This window comes from Thalia democratica, chromosome 3 (genome assembly GCF_965202585.1).
Source record: "Thalia democratica chromosome 3, ktThaDemo2.hap1.1, whole genome shotgun sequence".
NCBI lineage: Eukaryota > Metazoa > Chordata > Thaliacea > Salpida > Salpidae > Thalia > Thalia democratica.
In genome coordinates this window covers 9,488,720-9,506,892 of record NC_139167.1, presented here as the reverse complement: position 1 = coordinate 9,506,892, position 18,173 = coordinate 9,488,720, and the positions used below count along the sequence as shown (strand labels likewise).

The following is an 18,173-nucleotide window of genomic DNA, read 5'->3' as shown; positions in this document are numbered from 1 at the left end:
ACTGAGTCGCTTAGAAAAACGGTTTCTAAAATAAAAATAAAACTAAACTAAATTTTTCATTGAACCTTTAGGCCTAAAAGACTTAATAGTAATAATTCTTAAATGTTTAAGATTGTAAATCAAAAATCACAAAAACACCTATAAAGTTACTATTAAGCAATAATATTACTAATAAAATCAAAGATTGCCATTAAACATTTTTTTTTTAATTTCATGATTTGATATGCTTCTAAACAACAAAGCTAATAAACTTATTGGACAAACATAATAAAATAAAGAAGAGAGAAGGTAAATGTTTACTTTGAACTTTTTTTATTGTTTGTTTTTAAACAATACTTAATAAGCGACTTTTATGTGTGTAGTGAATTAGAAAAAAAAAAATTATGTTTAAATAATAATTATAAATTTTTATAAGAAAACTTAAAACTTGGGAACTAAACAATACTTAAAAAATATCTTTTATGTATGTATTTTGTAGAAGTAATTTAAAACAATAGTTTAATATTTGTTATTGTGATTTCATACATAACTTTAATTTTTTGAAATTACGTATATATATAGTCAGCATTTTTAGTATATTATTTTTACATCACAATCTTTGATATTCGTTTAAGTTTAATATAAAATAAAGAATGTTGCTAAAACTTGTGCTTTATTTTTCAGAATTATTTAATATAAAACTAATGTTTAAAGTACTTAAGAGAGAAACTTTATATTAGAGGTTGCAATTTAACTCAAAAAACTTTTTATTAAAAACTTAAGAAAATTCCAAGCATTATTTTATGTGCTCAATAAACTTTTTGTTATACATCTAAATTACGTATATAACATTTTGTCGAACTAACAAAAATTTTGTAATAATAATGTTTGTAAAAGTTAAAACATATGGATCACATCGATTTTAAAATATTTATTTAGTACGATTTTAATTTGTTTATGTATTTTGTGTTTAAACACTACAAACTTTTCAAGAAAAGGATTAGTAGAGTAGTTCTGACTAGTATATTAAGTTTAAAATAACATTATTAATATAAAAATCTAAGTTTGACGTTTTTCAAAGCTCAAAAGGCTTTCAGTTTAACTTTCAGTTAAAATTATTTATATTTTGTATATTTTAATGCACACACTTGTTATGTTTGTTTTTATTTCGAATGAGTCACAGTTAGTAGTCATGTTTACTAATGAGTAATTTTTTGTATAAGATTTTTAAATTTATCACGTTTAATGTCATAGCGTTATTCTACGTAAAGTACTAAATTAATTTCACTAAACAAAAACACATATATAAACAATTAAATGTTTTAGTCTGAATAAAAGTACTTTAAATTTTCATGGTTGTATTATTCTTTATTGCTGTACATTAGTGTACAGCTAGTTTTTTTGTTTTGTTTTTACAAGATAGTTTTTACTTATAGCTTGTATCTTAACAAAACTTGAGCTATTTTAATTTTAATTTAGTTATTTTAATCTAGCTTTAAAAATAATATTTAGTTTGGTAAGTTTAACATTAGTATTCTAATATATTCAGATTAAAAAATATATACAAAATGCCACTGAAAACCAGAAACATTCTTGAAATGCTCAAGGCTGGGCCGGTTAGTAACTTTTTTAAATATTACAATTTTAGCTTTAAACATAAGCTGCTTCAATTTCTAAACATGAATAGTTTGAACCTAAAACTAACAGTTTTGAATTAAAAAATAAGAAAATTTATGTTATTTTGTTTGTTGTTTACAAGTATTTTTTTAAACTTTATAATATAAAATATGATAAATTATATACTAGCATTGTAAAACTTACCTTTTTAAAGAAAATACGTCAGAAATTTTAATAAAAACTTTTGAGTTTAATCTAACTATTTTATTTAAAAATTAAATACTTAGCTTTTGTTTACTAGCAAAAATCTGAACTCTTAAACATTTTATACTAGTAAGCTACGATAAAAACAGTCATATCATAAATAGGTTTGACTTATTTAAATTAAGAATAGGTTTTAATTTTTATTAAAAATTTACAATGTAAATGCATGATCGGTACTTAAACAAAACAAAATTTTTCTATCTTAACTAAAAATGTAAAGCAATTTAATTTTGCAATTTAAACAATTTTTAAGGCTGACGTAGATACTTAATAATTTAGTGTATGATATCATATCATGATGTTTGACGTCATAAACTAAAGAACATTAACTTCGTTTGACCTATTTTGTTTTAGAACGTGAAGTTGATAAATATTTTACGATTAGTTTATTGGAAAAACTATAAGTAATTAAAATATTTCACTGTATTGAAAATACTTTGTTAAAAGCAGCAAAGTATTTAATTAAAATAAAATTAATTTATTATTAATCGGTTTTATTAAAACAAATACAATTATAGTCACCAATTTAAAAAAGTATATAACACAAATCTCAGTATTATACCAAAAATAATCCGATTATAAAAAACAAGGGTATACTAAGCAAGAACTCGAAAAAATATTTGCCTCGCTAGCCCCTCTACTTTGTTTTCAAGCTCAAACAACTTCTAACATTGTTTTGAAGTTGCGATATCGCCAACTTTGACAAGCTGTGATCTAATATAATGTAAACATTAATCTGTTTGATAGTCCAAACACTTGAGCCATTAAGACATATATAATTTCCATATACATTAACCTACGATCTAATTATCATCAACTTGTGTTAATAATATGTTATACATAGAGACGAGAGGAGGTGATTAAGTAGTTTTATACACATGAATTTTATATATATATATAAAATTCATATGTATTATTTTATATATTTTATATCATTACATTAGATTACTAAATGGTATTTAACTTATTTATGACGTCACAATATTTTAGTACCAGGTGACGACAGTATGTGTATGACGCTTGAGAAAAGTGGATACTGTTTATTTATTATTAGCTGTATACACAATAACTATGTCATTACATTAAGCCATTAAGACATATATATAAGTTCAACATGCATCCACCTACGACTAAATTACCATAAACATGTGTAACTCGTATACATAGATACATTATGCCTTTGAGAAGAGGAGATTTAGTAGTCCTATATACATACGTTTTCTATTCCTTTAGATTAAATTTATACTATAACTGGAATTCAATTTATTTATGACGTCACAATAACAATTACATCAGGTAGTTGGTGACGGATCGATGTGCATGACACTAGAGAAACGTGGGTACTGTCGCGCGGGTCCGTGGACACCAGAGGCGGTAGTGTTGTACCCGGATTGGGTAAGGCAACTGTTGAGGGAGTACTTAAGATCTGGTGCTGATGTGCTTCAGACCCCATGCTTCTACTCGAGCGATGAGAAACTTGAAGTTACTGGTACTACTAAGGCTTTCAAGGTAAGAAAAGTTGATAGAAAAACTAAAACGATTAAAAACAAATTTTCATTAAGTTGTCAAGATAGCTGAAAAAACTTAGAATCTCAACATTAAAATGCTTGCATTTTTTAATAAACAAGTTTACAAAAAAAGTATGATAAAACTATCTTCTTAATAATCTTTAAGTTTTAAATAGAGAAACATCTAGTAATTTTCGAAAAGAATATTTAAATTAGCAATTAAAATCAGGTCAACGGAGAATACAAGTGTTTCAAGGTATACATTTGAACAAAAAAAGTTTTTTTTTAAGTTTTTATTTTTAATCACCTTTCTTTTTTTTGATTTCTTTCAAAAGCTGCTGGCTAATATTGACTGACAATGTATGTTTTCGTAGCATGCGAAACTTTTTTTATATTGTTATGTATGTTTATATTTAAATTTTTTTATCAACTTATGTATTAGTTAATTTTAGTTTCTTTTCTTTTATGAAACAAGGTTGTTTCGATTGCATGATTTATTGTTTGTTATAAAACTATTATCATAAAACTTATCACCACTAAAATATCTAAAACATTGATATTGTGTAGGTATTTTCTAATTACACTCTAATTAAGCTCAATAAAAGTCAAACATGTTTAAAAGGTATTAATTTAAAATGTAAAAATGTTTAACGAAAATTTATTTCTACTTCGTATTGATGACTTACTTGTTTATTTAAACAAAAAAATTAAACTATATTATTACCAGGTGTACAAAAGTTTTTAAAATAATCTCATTCACCCTGCGTCATTTACATAATGTACCTACTATGAAGTAAATTTTCAGACGGGAGATTTCAACAAAGCAGCATGTACTATGGCGCAAGAAGTAGCCAATATATTCACACATCACTAACACATATACAATTTAACACAACAGACCGGAGATTTCAACAAAGCGGCATGTATCATGGCGCACGAAGTAGCCAATGAGGGTGAAGCTATTGTTTGTGGTTCACTTTCTCCAGTGACGTCATTCAGCCGCGGTCACGGAATTGATAAGGTTGTAAAGGAGTTCTAAGATCAATTGAAACCATTCAATGAACATAAAGTCGATTTCGTGCTTGGAGAGGTAACCACGTGTTTTATTTTCTTTATAAAAGTCAAAATAATTAACCTAACAAAGTATGCATTCGTATAATAACAGACTCTAGAGTTGTACATCAAAGCAGGACTATTTGTATTAAAACAACAACTTGTTTTTCTTAGGATTTATATGCATTTTGTTTATTTAGAAAAACTAAATTACTCAACCTATATATTTTATTAAGTTTTAAGCAATGTATTAAAACGTATTTTGTGTATTTCAAAAACCGTTACTATTTTCGATCATTTGAAGTTTATAATGCAAGAAAATACAAGTTTTACTTATAATTCGTTACAGTTCTTCTCATGTTTGAAAGAGTGTGAGATCTGTGTTGAAGTGATGAAGAAGTCTGGACTACCGGTTGCCATAACGATGAGGTTGGGAGAGATGGGATCAGTGTTGAAGAATGCGCTGTAAGACTGGCTAAAACTGGTGCAGAAATTATTGGTGAGTAATAAATATTTTTATAACTTTGTATGTAGGATAAATGTGAAATGTGATGTGAGATTTGCTGAGACTGGTGCTGATATAGTTAGTTAGGAACAAATATTTAAAAAATTTGTACATAGTATATCGATAATAATAATGTTAAATTGGCTAAAACTGGGTCCGAAATTATTGGTGAGTAGTTTATTATTAGGAATATTACCTTAGTTTTAAATATAGTTTACTATGGCTTTTAGTTCTATAGCCATTACTTTATCTTTAAATGTAATAAGCAAAACTATAAATGACCTTAAAAATAACTGTTATATTTTTAAATATAAATATTTTTCTAGCAGTTTTGTATATATGTACTTGCTATTTTGTGAGTAAGCTTTAAGGAATTAGTTTTAAGTACTTTAGATACTTTCTTACAATAACTGTATGTAATCTAATCAGCTATTAACTGTTTATATAACAATTTAACTAACTTAAAAATCTATTGATATACACAACGATAAATTTTTCATTGACAAATTAGTATCAAGTACATAATAAAATTTATTACAGTAACTATACACTTGTACTTATTCTAACCAGGTATCAACTGTTTGTACGACATCAACACGAACCTGAAAACCCTGAAAAGAATGAAGACAGCTCTTGATAAGGAGGGTCTGAACCAGAGTTGGTAAAATGCTAATAGTTACTATGGTAATTCAGCAATGAAGCGTATAAACTTTGGTTTGTTTTAAGTTAGTAATTTCACGCTCGAGTAAACAAAGCAGAGCTTTTTAACATGTCTGGTCTGAACCCATACCTTTTCAGAATACCTTTTCAGAATTTCTTTATTCTAAAATTCGTGTTTTGATAATTAACTAGATATTTAATGCTCGATACTATATTTAGTATATCTATTACAACAAGCTTAAAAATCACCCTAGAGAAAAGTTTTTTTAGTCTCTAGATGTATGTAAACTTTAAAAGTCTTGTGACATAAACAGTAATGTTAAAGTTAAATAGACGAGTATGTTTATAATGTATTAAATATTTTTGGTAGCGAAGTTATTGTTTAAGTTTAGTAAACGTATTTTAGTAAGAAAATTTTGTAATACTTTAAAGTTATTTATGGGAAACATAGTTTAAGTTTTATTCTTATACTACATTAAGTGTAAAGCTACTTAATCTCAAATTTTACATTACAAAGCCACATACAATGTTTCTGTCTATAATAAAAGTATACGTTTTGAGTAAACTCAAGTAATCAAGTTGTATAGTTTTGTTTATTTTATAACATAAATAATAAGATAAGAAACGAAAAAAACTAAATAAGTATGTTTATGCATTTCAGTATTACAATATTATTAAGTTAAATAAACAGTTTAGCTTCAAATAAATACGATTTTTCACCTATAGCTTTTAACAGGTAGTTTATATACAAATCTTATAGTTTAATATTTTGAAATACTAGTTAGTTAAACTAATGTCATTATTTTTAACTCTATATTTTAGTATTTATAAATTACTTTAGTTTAAGCCATTAAGTAAACTTTATTATGAAAGATATTTAAAACTAATTTTTAATAAATAAATACTTTTACAATTAACATTACATTTGAAAACTATATACAAAAGTTTATTTGTTTGCATTCCTTAGTTTATTGTATTAGATTAAGGTTGGGCAAATTACGACACAAATTTCTTTTTAGAGACTTATTTTTTAGCTTGTAAACTTCTTAATCAAATTATATAGAATTGAGATTGGTGTTAATAATTTATTTAAAAATGATCTAATATTGCATTTTTGTATACAATAGTGCTTGTAATATGATTTTTTCATTGTAGTTTTGCCCTTAAAATACCTTTATATCTTTTATTACGTTATTTAAAAACAACGCTACCCAAAAAGTATTTTAATCTAGTTCTGCCTTCAATTTTCTTTTCCGGGATCTAAACATTTTTCCACCCCTATACTAAATAAGTTTAATATTAATTTTACATTTCTATCTAATAATCTAGTTTAAGCTGTAAGTTATTTATTTAAACTATAGTTAATCTCCAGCTCTGTTAAGTTTAATTTTTTTGTTTTTAATTATCTTTTTATCTTTGAACAATTGAGTAAACTTACTTTTTCTTAGTGAAAAGTTTTATGCGTTTTAACAATGAACATTTCAAATTTATGATGTAAAAAAGTACTTTATATAATTATGTACTAACATATTCATATCAAGTTTTTAAGTTAAAGTTATTTTGGTTAGTTAAAATTAAAGGCAGTTTTTTAATTCTAAATCTAATTGTTAATAAATCAATATGTTTGATGTTTCTCATAAGTTTGATATTGTCTGAGTTTGATTATGTGTGAGCTTCAAAGTTATGAACCTAGTAAAGTTATCATAACGTTAATAAATAGAAATTTATTTAAAAAATTCATCAACCTTGTTCTCAAGTATTTGAAATTTTTTGTGGAATGTTATAAGAATTTAGAGATTAAGCTCACGTGCAATGGGAGCATTAGAGAAGATTCTTAATTTAAAAAAATATATAAAACTGTTAATTATATTACCTTAAAACAAAACTTTAGTTTAAAAACAATATATTTCAATTGTACTAATTTTATCTTACTTAATTAGTATTGAAATTGTCAAATAAAGAAGGTTTTTAATAAATCTTAAATTTCCCACACTTTTTCCACAACCCCTATCAAAAATGTCAAGCGTCGCCACCTATCAATGTTTTCATGTTTTTCTTTAATTATATGAAATATTTTTTTTAGTTGTCATCCATACAAAATTAATACTGAAAAGATGCTACATGCAGACATTTTATATAGCTTATAACCAGTTATTTCTACCCAGATAATTTAACTGACAGCGTTTAACACATTTTTTATTTAAAAAAACTTCACTAAAGAAAATCATTAAAAAAGTATTTTATCTTGTTTAGACCAGTGGTCCTAACAGAATCTAAAATCTTTGCACCCTTAGCTAGAACAAAAATCTCAAAAATTTGCAGAACTATAGCAAGTATTTTCAAAATTTTCCGTTATATCTAGCGCAGTTACAAAACATTTCTTATAACGTTTAAAAACATTTTATTTTCTCTTTATCATAACCTCAAGAAAATCTAGTGCATGTTTTATAGTAAAATTCGTCACCCCTACATGAGTTAGACTCTAAAATTTTCGTGCACTCAAAAACATTTTGCGTACATGGCTGCACACCTGGAAAACAACAATGTTAAACTTTAAAAACTGTAAGAAAGTAACTGCGAAACAATAAGGTATATAACAAATAACAATCAAAAAAACTATATTTGAATCCACTTTTTATAAATTTTGTCAACAAACGTAATGAAAAAAAAAAAAAAACGAAAATATAAAGTCCTATATCAATTTTGTTAAAAAATCGGCTTGTCATCATAAATATCTGACGTGTGGCTAGATTTATGATGGCAAGATCGTGTGACAAACTAGATTAAAAATGATTTGTTCAAAACAAATAAAGTTGAATAGTTTTATGTACATTGAATTGACATAAGTATTTAGGACACAGAAGCTCTTACCAGAAAAAAATATGTTATAGGTTTTCTATGATTTAGTACTTATTTAGTATTTAAATATAATAGTTCAATGTTATATGATTCTCTAAAACTTGTTTAACAAGTTTGGCCGAAAAGTAACCTTTTTTTTCAAGTCTGGTTACCGGCCAAAAATGTTACCGATCAAAACTCAGGTTAATGGAACCTAAATTTGATGTTAAAATAAAAAACTAAAAAACACTATAACTAACGTAAGAATTAAATATAGTATAACACTTTATTAAATAGTTGAATTGTTTTAGCGATGGTTGAATTATGATGGTTAGAAGTATAAAAATTAGTAAATTAACGCTTGAATCAGTTATTCACTATTAATAACAGTAAACAAATTTAAAACAAAATATTATTGAAAAACAATTGTTTCGTAGCAAAATATCATTTCTAATTTAACTCTTGAAATAATTATCATTAAATTCACATATATGAACTGATAAATTTTAATGTACAAAATTTATTTTTGTTTTTTTATTTATATTAAGTACTGTAAGCCTACTTCTGCAGGTTCGAAATCATCAGTAGTTACTAAATAATTTGAACTTGAACGTAGTAATTTGTTTATAAAGTATCATTTTATTACTAAGTGCTTCCAATTGTGTATTAGATGAGAATGTTTTCAATATTTTTTTCTGCTTGCACTTCGTTTCCAATGATGAAGGATCTCTTAATTAAATATTTTAATGAGTTTTAAACATTAAATATATGAACAAAAAATTTAATTAAAGTTTTTAATTTAATTTTAATTTAAGATTTATAAATTATAACCTAACCTGTTTTACAATGGACAATGGTATTTATTAAATATTGTACAGTACAAATAATTAGTGCACAAATTAGTGTTTTATATAAACAAACAACTGTAATATTTGTACTGTACAAAATTTAATAATAACGTTTTTTTTTTTGTTGTTTTGCATTTTTGTATACTAAAGTGCTATTTAAGAATTTTTTTACAAACTAAGTTTTGGTCAAAGACCTCGTCAGTGCTTAAATAAATCTAAAAAAGATATGTGACAGTCATGGAAAATAGCATTTAAACAACTAAATTAAAATAAAACCAAATTTTTACTTAAGAATCTAAAAAAATAATTTTAATATTAAGACTGAGTTTTAGGTAAATTTTGAGTTTAAAAGTACTATTTATTATAAATTAAACCAGCTGAAGATTAAATACACTTTTTTTTTGTCATTACAAAACATATTTTCTGGAATTTAAAAAATAACAGTTTCGTAATGAATTTTGTAAAAACCCTTCAAATGGGCTCTGTATAAAGTGATTAAGTTTAAATAGTTACCTTAATTTCCTTATATATAAGTTTATTACAAGACGTAAAAACTTGCAGAACTCAAGTTTTGTGCTTACGCACTCCTCAATTGCAAAACAAGTTTAAAATAAAGTACAAAACAAAACATTCAAGGAAAGTTTAAAATTTAAGCATAAAGACATTATGAAATAATTTTAAAACTGTTAAAATCATGCAAAACGGCTTGTGCATAAATAAAATTCCAAATTGACAATAAGCTAGCAAAAATTCGTAAAACTTCAGTTTATTGTTGATTAGCAAGCTTATTTTTGCACAAGCTGTTTTGCATGATTTTTATCAGTTTTAGAATTACGTCATAATGTATTTATGATTTAATTTTAAACTTTCATTTGACCCTTTTTTGTTTTGTATTTTGTTTTTTAATTTTTTTTTGCATTTAAGGAGTCTGTAGGCACGAAACTTACTTCTGCAAGTGTTTACTTCTTTTAAAAAAACTTTTTATAAAAAAAACCTTTTAGGTGGGCACTTTGTTGAAAAACTTAGTTTTTTATTTTAATCAACATATTTTTATATGTATAAATTACATAGAGTATTGATTGAAAATAAAGTTCAAGTTTTAAAGAAAATTTGATGTAGCGTTTAATGTATAAGTCAAACATACAAAATATTAAGCATAAACAAGTTAAAAAAAACAGTACTTTAAAGCTAGTTGATTATACAAAAAAACTTTAAATTCTAACAAAAACAACAAACTGATGATGGTTTTATAGACAGAAATTTATATTAATAAAAGTACAAACTTATTTGCATAAACTAATTTTGCATTGTTTACTTGACTAAACGATCTATAATTTTAAATAAGCATACAAAAATAGGTTGAAAAATAAATATGTTTTTTTTCGTAAACATTATGAAAGTTTAATTTTTTAACAAATATAATAATCCAATTAAAACTAGAAGTGAACTTAATGGAAATTATATCAATATTTAAATCATTAAAATTTATAATAATAGTACTTGACTACAAATATATGACTTTTTATATTTGCAATATCGAAAACTTTATTATAAAAAAATTATTAAAAATAAAACTGACTCACTTCATAATAAAACTTTTTTTTTAAGTAGACAAATAAAATTAAATTTTGGTCGCATTCTAAGTATCAAATCATCAACTAAAACTTTTTTTTTAGCATCTTGCTGACGTCATAGTTAAAAACGCAAACACTAACTTACCAAGTTTGTTCTTAAACAAGTATAATTTTATGATCATTGCACACACGCGTCCTTTTCAAATTTATTTTGACTGACAAAAGTCAGTTTACTTCAAACAGTTAAAAATGTTTTTAACCAGTTGACATAACTTAATTTTGCACTATACACAATACTTATTTTCATAACTGAACAGTTTTTAGATATTTATACTTATCACCTAATACCTACAAGCTGAAATTTAAATTTAAAACTGTTAGAATGTACATTTTTAAAGCTTTTTATCTTACTAATTATTTTATATATAACTTTATATCGACCACTAAATTTGATCAAAAATTTAGTGTTAATACTTTTTAAACTAATTTAATCATAGCTATAAACTAATTTATAAACTAATAACGTTTTTTAGTACATTAATTATAGCTCATTTATTTTGTCAAAACGCTACTAGAACTAAATCGGAAAAGAAATATTTAACTAATAACTTTAGCCTTTTATTTAAATTGTTCCCGTTATAATTTTAATTGAAATTTTAGATGATCTAATCATTTAAAGCTCAACATTCTACTTTATACGAGAATTTATAAATAAAAAGAACTGAAAATTAACAAACTATTTTGAAATACCACAGGAATTTTTTGAATTAATTTTAATACTCACAAAGCTTTTTTTGTCTATAAGTAAATCGACAACTATAAAATTTAAGTTTTGTACTATTATAAAAAATCAAGAAAAAACTATCAAAGCTTGTATTTTTCTTTGCTAAAAATAAATTTAACGACATACAAGCTTGTAATGATTATAATAAAAGTATTTTAAATAAACTTAATAAAATATCACTTTTATATAAAAACTTACTGTAAAGAAATTAAAATATTTCATCTAAACTTTCTGAACTTAACATTGACAAATAATTTGTATACTCATGGACATAATTTATAATAATTATTTCAATAATAAACAAACTCAAGTAAAGTGCACCAAAAACTATTTAAGTTCAAACGCAACTAAACCTCTTTATAAAATAATATTTATCAAACATAGCTGACGTGACGTCGCATAATACAATATATAGTTTTATAAAATAATCAGTAAATTAAATAAATTTTAAATGATTGTCCTAATCATAAAATTGAACTTAGTTTTGATTTATTTCTTTTAACAAAGTGAATTTACTTTAAATCTTGTTTCTTATAGCACAACAATAAAAGCACAAGGTTTTTAAAACAACTTTCAAGTAAAAACAATCTAAATGTTTTAACTTATTAACTAATCTGACTTTGCTATCTTTAGACGGTGTGTTTATTAAGATAACATATTTAATATAAAATTATTTAAAAGAAGTTGAATGGTTTAAAGAACGTACATTGTTTTTCGTTTTAAGTTATATTGTAACAAAGTTTAAAACTTTGAAATTTGAGCACTTTATTTTATCTATTTAAATGTTTTACACGCAAGTTACTAAGAAGTAAACCAACTTTAAGTTACGATTTATAAAAAATTAGTTAAAACCTAGAGGTTTCAAATTATTCTTAGTATCTGTTACATAAACACATTTTTGTTGTTGATTGTAGAATAAAAAAACATTAAAATTTTGTTTTTAGAAAAAAAAATATTAGACCATGATTACTATGAAAATACTTTTTTTTTTTTAAACACACTAAAAATGTTAAAAAGTAAGATTAAAAATTTTTTTAGTAGATTAATTTTTTTTTAAATTTTTAAAAACATCAAACAGAAACCCTCTTAGCTTGTGATATTCTAATCTTATAAACAATTTAAACTAAAAATAATCCTGTAATGTTAATCATAAAATTATTCTAATAGGAATTTTAAAAAAATCCGTTTTGTATAACAACTTGCTTTTTAAATAGATTTATGTAAATTGTATATTTTATTCGCGACCGGTTTCGGTGGCAAGAGATTGCGACCTTTTCAAGCAAAAATAAAATGTGAAACTGCATATAACAATTTTAGTTAATTATACTGTTGTTTAAAAACTTATTCATGCGTGAAGACTATAAACAAAAATAAAAATGTTGCATATTCGAAAATTCAAGCATATCAGAGTATTTTTAGGTAAAATTGGTACTAGTTTTAAAAAAAAATTGAATTAATATTAACAAATGAGTCAAATAAAAAAACAGAATCCAATAAAAAAACTGAATCTAGATCTTTTCTTTGAAAAAAATTAATAAAATATTTATAACTTGAAATTTATCTAAATGAAATTAAGAATTGTCTAAAATTATTGTTTTAAGCCAAGAGTCAACAAAACATTAATAAAACTCAAAGTCGCTGAATATTTCAAAATCTAATTTGTGTTAAGTTAACATAACAGTCAAAATTTAAACGGATTTAATAACTATCTAAAAAAAATTCTAAAAATTTATCTAAGTTGAATTAAGAACTGTCTAAAAAAACTTATTTTCAATTTAAGCCAAATGTCTACAAAAACTTAATGAAAAAATCAAGAAAAATAACCTACTTTTTACTTTAATTATGATTTGGTTTAAGTTTTGTCTGCTTTCCAGAAAAATTTGTTACTGTGTCTGCAACTTGTTTTTTATAAAACCTTCACTTCTAAACTAAAAATAATTGAGTATTGTACTTACAAGTAACTTTCATATAAACGGACAAAATTTTTAACAAAGTCTTTAAATGATAAAAAAACTTAAAATAAAATGCGGAAATGTTATAAATATTTTCTAGACTAAAATGCGATGAAAATAACTGAAACAACATATCTCATTGCTGACGTCACTTCATATAACACAATACATAGTTTTTTAAAATAATTTATTAATAAAACAAACTTTGTTAAACTACAATATTGCATTAGTTGATTTCAAATTTAAAATATTTATAACGAGACGATGTGCTCGTTTACAATAATTATTATAAACAAGATGATTTGTTAAAAATTCTAACTTTAATTTCTTCGTTTATTTTTAACAAAGCTCATTTGTTTGAAGTTTGAGCACTTTTTTATCTACTTAAATAATTTTAAACGTAAATTACAATGAAGTTAAGGATTTTTAAGACAATTTTTTTTAATTAAATGTTTAATTATTACTTTTGAGCAATTTAATACTTTTTTTAATATTTTTATTCGTAAGCTACTAAGAAGTTAACTAATTTTAGTTGGAATTAATAAAATATTGATTTACATTTATTACCTTTAGATTACACATTTTTATAATACATATATACGCTTTGGTTGTTTAATGTCAAAAATGGATTAAAAATGTTTTATTTTTAATAACATATGAGCTAAAATATAAATTATTACTATAGATAAAAATTATACCGATAAACATTAAAAAAAAAAAGTTAAATGCGACAAAAAAATCTAACAAATTTTTCAAATTCTGCTGACGTCACTTCAAATCACACAATAAGTAGTATTAAAAAACAAGTCTAAATAAATTTCGCATGTACACAGTATATTGAACTCCTATTATCAACTTGTTTTTTTTCTATTTTAAATGAGACGGTGTGCTCGTTTTCAACAGTTATTACAAACAAGTTGATTTGTTATAAATTTAGGATTATTTTTGATTTAAATATTTTTCAACGTAGGTTACTAAGAAGTTAAAATTTATAAGGGAGGATTTTTAACAAATTAACTTAGAGTTATTGATATATATTTATCTGTTATATAAACATACTTTTGTTTAATGTCAAAAGTCTTTAGCATTAAATCCACAAATTTATTTTCTTTTTGTAAGAAACAAAATATTTAAATACTAAATTTTTAATATGTAAATTTAATATAGTGATTAAATTTGTTTGCAATTTCAAATTAATAATTTTTTTTTTAGCTGGCAAAAATATTCTGCTTAAGCTGTAAATTATCATTTCAGTTTTTGTCATGTTAATAAATTTTAAAATCTAATTGATGGAACTATCAAAATAAATCTTTTAGATACTTTTTTAGGTAATTTTGAACAAAAATAAAGTTTTAGTATCCAATTTGAAAAATAAGTTTAATTATATATAAAATTTATATACATATAGAAGTAAAACTTTAAATCTACCATAAAATGTTCCAGGGACACAACTAGTTTAAACGCAAAATTCTACTTCACATCAGAATATATAAATAGAAGAAAATTAAAGTTAACAAACTGTATAAAAGAAACAAAGTTAAAATAAAATCAGTTTTAATAATAATAAAACTATCTTTTTTTTTAATAAATCGACAATTATAAAGCTTAAGTTTTGTCGCATTCTGAAAAATTAAGCAAAAAGTGTCAAATCTTGTTTTCTTCTAATCTTAAAAATAATTTAACTAAATATATGCTTGAAATTATTATAATAGGAATACTTTAAAAAAAAACATAATAAATCTTGCCTTTTTATAATAACTTACTCTAATTAAAAAAAAAAATATTTTATAGTTTATTAACTGAATATTGCACTGAATTTTTTTTTTTACTATAGGAAAGAATTTTATATAAATGTTTTCAATGATAAGTAAACTTAATAAAGTGCACAAAAATCTTTATAACTTCTAATGCAACTGAAACTATAGATTTATCAATCATAGCTGACGTGTTTTCGCATAATACCATACATAGTTATATAAAATAATCCATAAATTAAATAAATTTTAAATTATTGCTCTAATTAAAAATATTTGAATTTATATTTGACCTATTTATTGAAGTAAATGCACAAATTTTTTTTTAAGTTTAAATGCGACAAAAATAATTGATAAGACAAATATCTATCAAACATAGCTGACGTCACTTCGCATCTTACAATATATAATTTTATAAATTAATCTGTAAATTCAATAAATTTAAAAATTAAACTTAGTTTTTGAATTATATTCATAAACACAAATAAATTACTTGCAATTAATTTAGCATACAACATCACGTAATTTTCTAAAATAATTTGTAAGTAAAAACCATCTTATTAATATAAATAATCAACTAATCTGATTTACTATTTTAAAACGATTTGATTTTTAGAATAGCATATTTAATATTAACTATTTTAAAACTAGTTGATTTGTTTAACGTTCATCAACATTTTTCTCGTTTTCAATTTATATTAAAACAAAGTTTATTACTTTGGAATTTTAACACTCTTTTTTATCTGCATAAATATTTTTAAACGTAAGTTAATAAAACGTCAACCTATTTAAGTTAGGATTTATAAAAAGTACTAAAGTTTTACAATTAAATGTTTATACATTTTTTCTTAGACGTAAATACACTTTTGTTGTTAAATGTGAAAATGTCTTTAGTAGTAAAATGTAGTTTTTTTAAATAATGTATTAGACGATGATTAATATAGAAATAAATATTTGAAAAATCATACTAAAAAAAGTTAAAAAGTATGATTAAAAGTTCTTCAATAATTTAATAGTCTTTTTTTTTCACACTTTAAAGTATAAATCAGAAACCGTCAAAATATGTTCTAACCTATAAATAATTTTAACAATAAACAATCTTATAATGTTAACAATAAAAGTAATTTAATTTAGTTTTATGAAAATCAGAATTGTTTAACAATTTTATCTTATAAAATTTTTACTTCTAAACTTCAAATAACTGAGTATTGTTCTTACAAGTAATTTTCTTTTGCATCGACAAAATTTATAATAAAGTTTTCCAATAATTAACAAAAATTTCTAAAAATGCGACAAAATAAGCATATTTTCTAAAACTTAAAAGCGATGAAAATAACTCAAACAACATATCTTAAACATTGCTGACGTCACTTCATATAACACAATACATAGTTTTTAAAAATAATTTATGAATAAAATAAACTTTGTTAGACTACAAAATTGCATAAGTTAATTTCAGATTTTCAAATATTTATAAGTTGAAGAATAACTCCTTGTCAATTTAGTTTAATAATTCATAAACAATGTAAAATCTGAAATCAAAACAAGTATAAACATACACACTAAAATGAGCTATAGTCTAATTATTCTACATCCCCTCCAGCTCATTTAAGATGATAACAAGTTTAAGGCAATGACATAGCTCGTCAACAGGGGATTTTAATAAGTAACAAAATATTTTACTAAAATGAAACTAAATTTTATGCATTAATAAAGCTCAACAATTAACTCAAATAAGGGATTTATTAGAGAAAAAAAAATTAATAAAAAATGGAATAAAACGCACTAAATAAATTCAAAACTATTTTAATTCATGCAGTTCCACGCTGAATCCTTCCTGGCTCAGCAATTATCACTATCAGCAGCAATTGAACTCTCAGCACCAACTGTTGTATAAACACGAACAAACAGACTTCACTAACGGTGATTTCTACTTTAGAGTACTCCACTCTCAAGCTATAAGAGCAGGAATGTACTCTTCTTCAACCTCTTCATGATTCGCTTAAACCTCACTGGTTTTACCAGTATTGGCACCGTTGGAATCCTCTGTAATCTTTACAGAAGAATCAGGACGTTGATGACCAACATTGCACTCATGTGAGCTTGGTAGATTACTACTCCAACCATGGGAAGTTTTTGCTTCAATGCTTGTTGAGGCTGGGTTGTACATCCTTAAAAATTTTTTGTTCCCCCGAGTAAGTCTCCGTGAACCATCAACTCTGACTACATACTGATCACGTGGAACCACCTCCATTACCACTCCGCTTCTATCCCATTTACGTGGATTACTTCCGCTCTGGCTTTGCAGTAGACACCTACTGCCAACGTACAAAGGTCGCAACTTCCTAGCTTTGTGGTTGATAGCTCCACTGAAGTCTTGAAATTTATCACTATTTAGGCTGCCTGATTCAAAAGAACTCCAAAAGCAATATCTATCTGGACCGTAATCTTCTATCAGATTTCTAACGGATCCCGTGCCACCGTTTCTTCGAACTGAGATCTGTGAATTCCCCAATCCGAAACATAAAGTAAACTTGGAACGTTGGAAGTCGACACTTTCGAGTTGATTGAGACGGCTGTCAGAGAGTGAAGAGTTGTGAAACTCAACCGAACGGACTGGAATTTCTGATGAAGAACTTGTTGAGATTACATAAGTTTCATCTTCATTAGTTTCCTCAGCTGCATATTCGGAATTTTCAGCTTTAAACGGATGCTTGCATGGTTCATCATGGCGTTTGCTTCCAGTTGGGCAACTGCAGTTATCTTTTTCATTCAAACTTCCAACAACTTTAGAATGCTTATAAGGCAGCTGAGAACCAACACTGGGAAAATCTCTA

The 18,173-nt window shown here is 24.4% G+C and overlaps 1 pseudogene; it reads left to right on the top strand.

The window, feature by feature from the left end:
- The first annotated feature begins 1,547 nt into the window (after nucleotides 1-1,547).
- On the top strand, nucleotides 1,548-17,333 carry LOC145832076 (betaine--homocysteine S-methyltransferase 1-like; annotated as a pseudogene).
- Nucleotides 17,334-18,173: the final 840 nt, after the last annotated feature.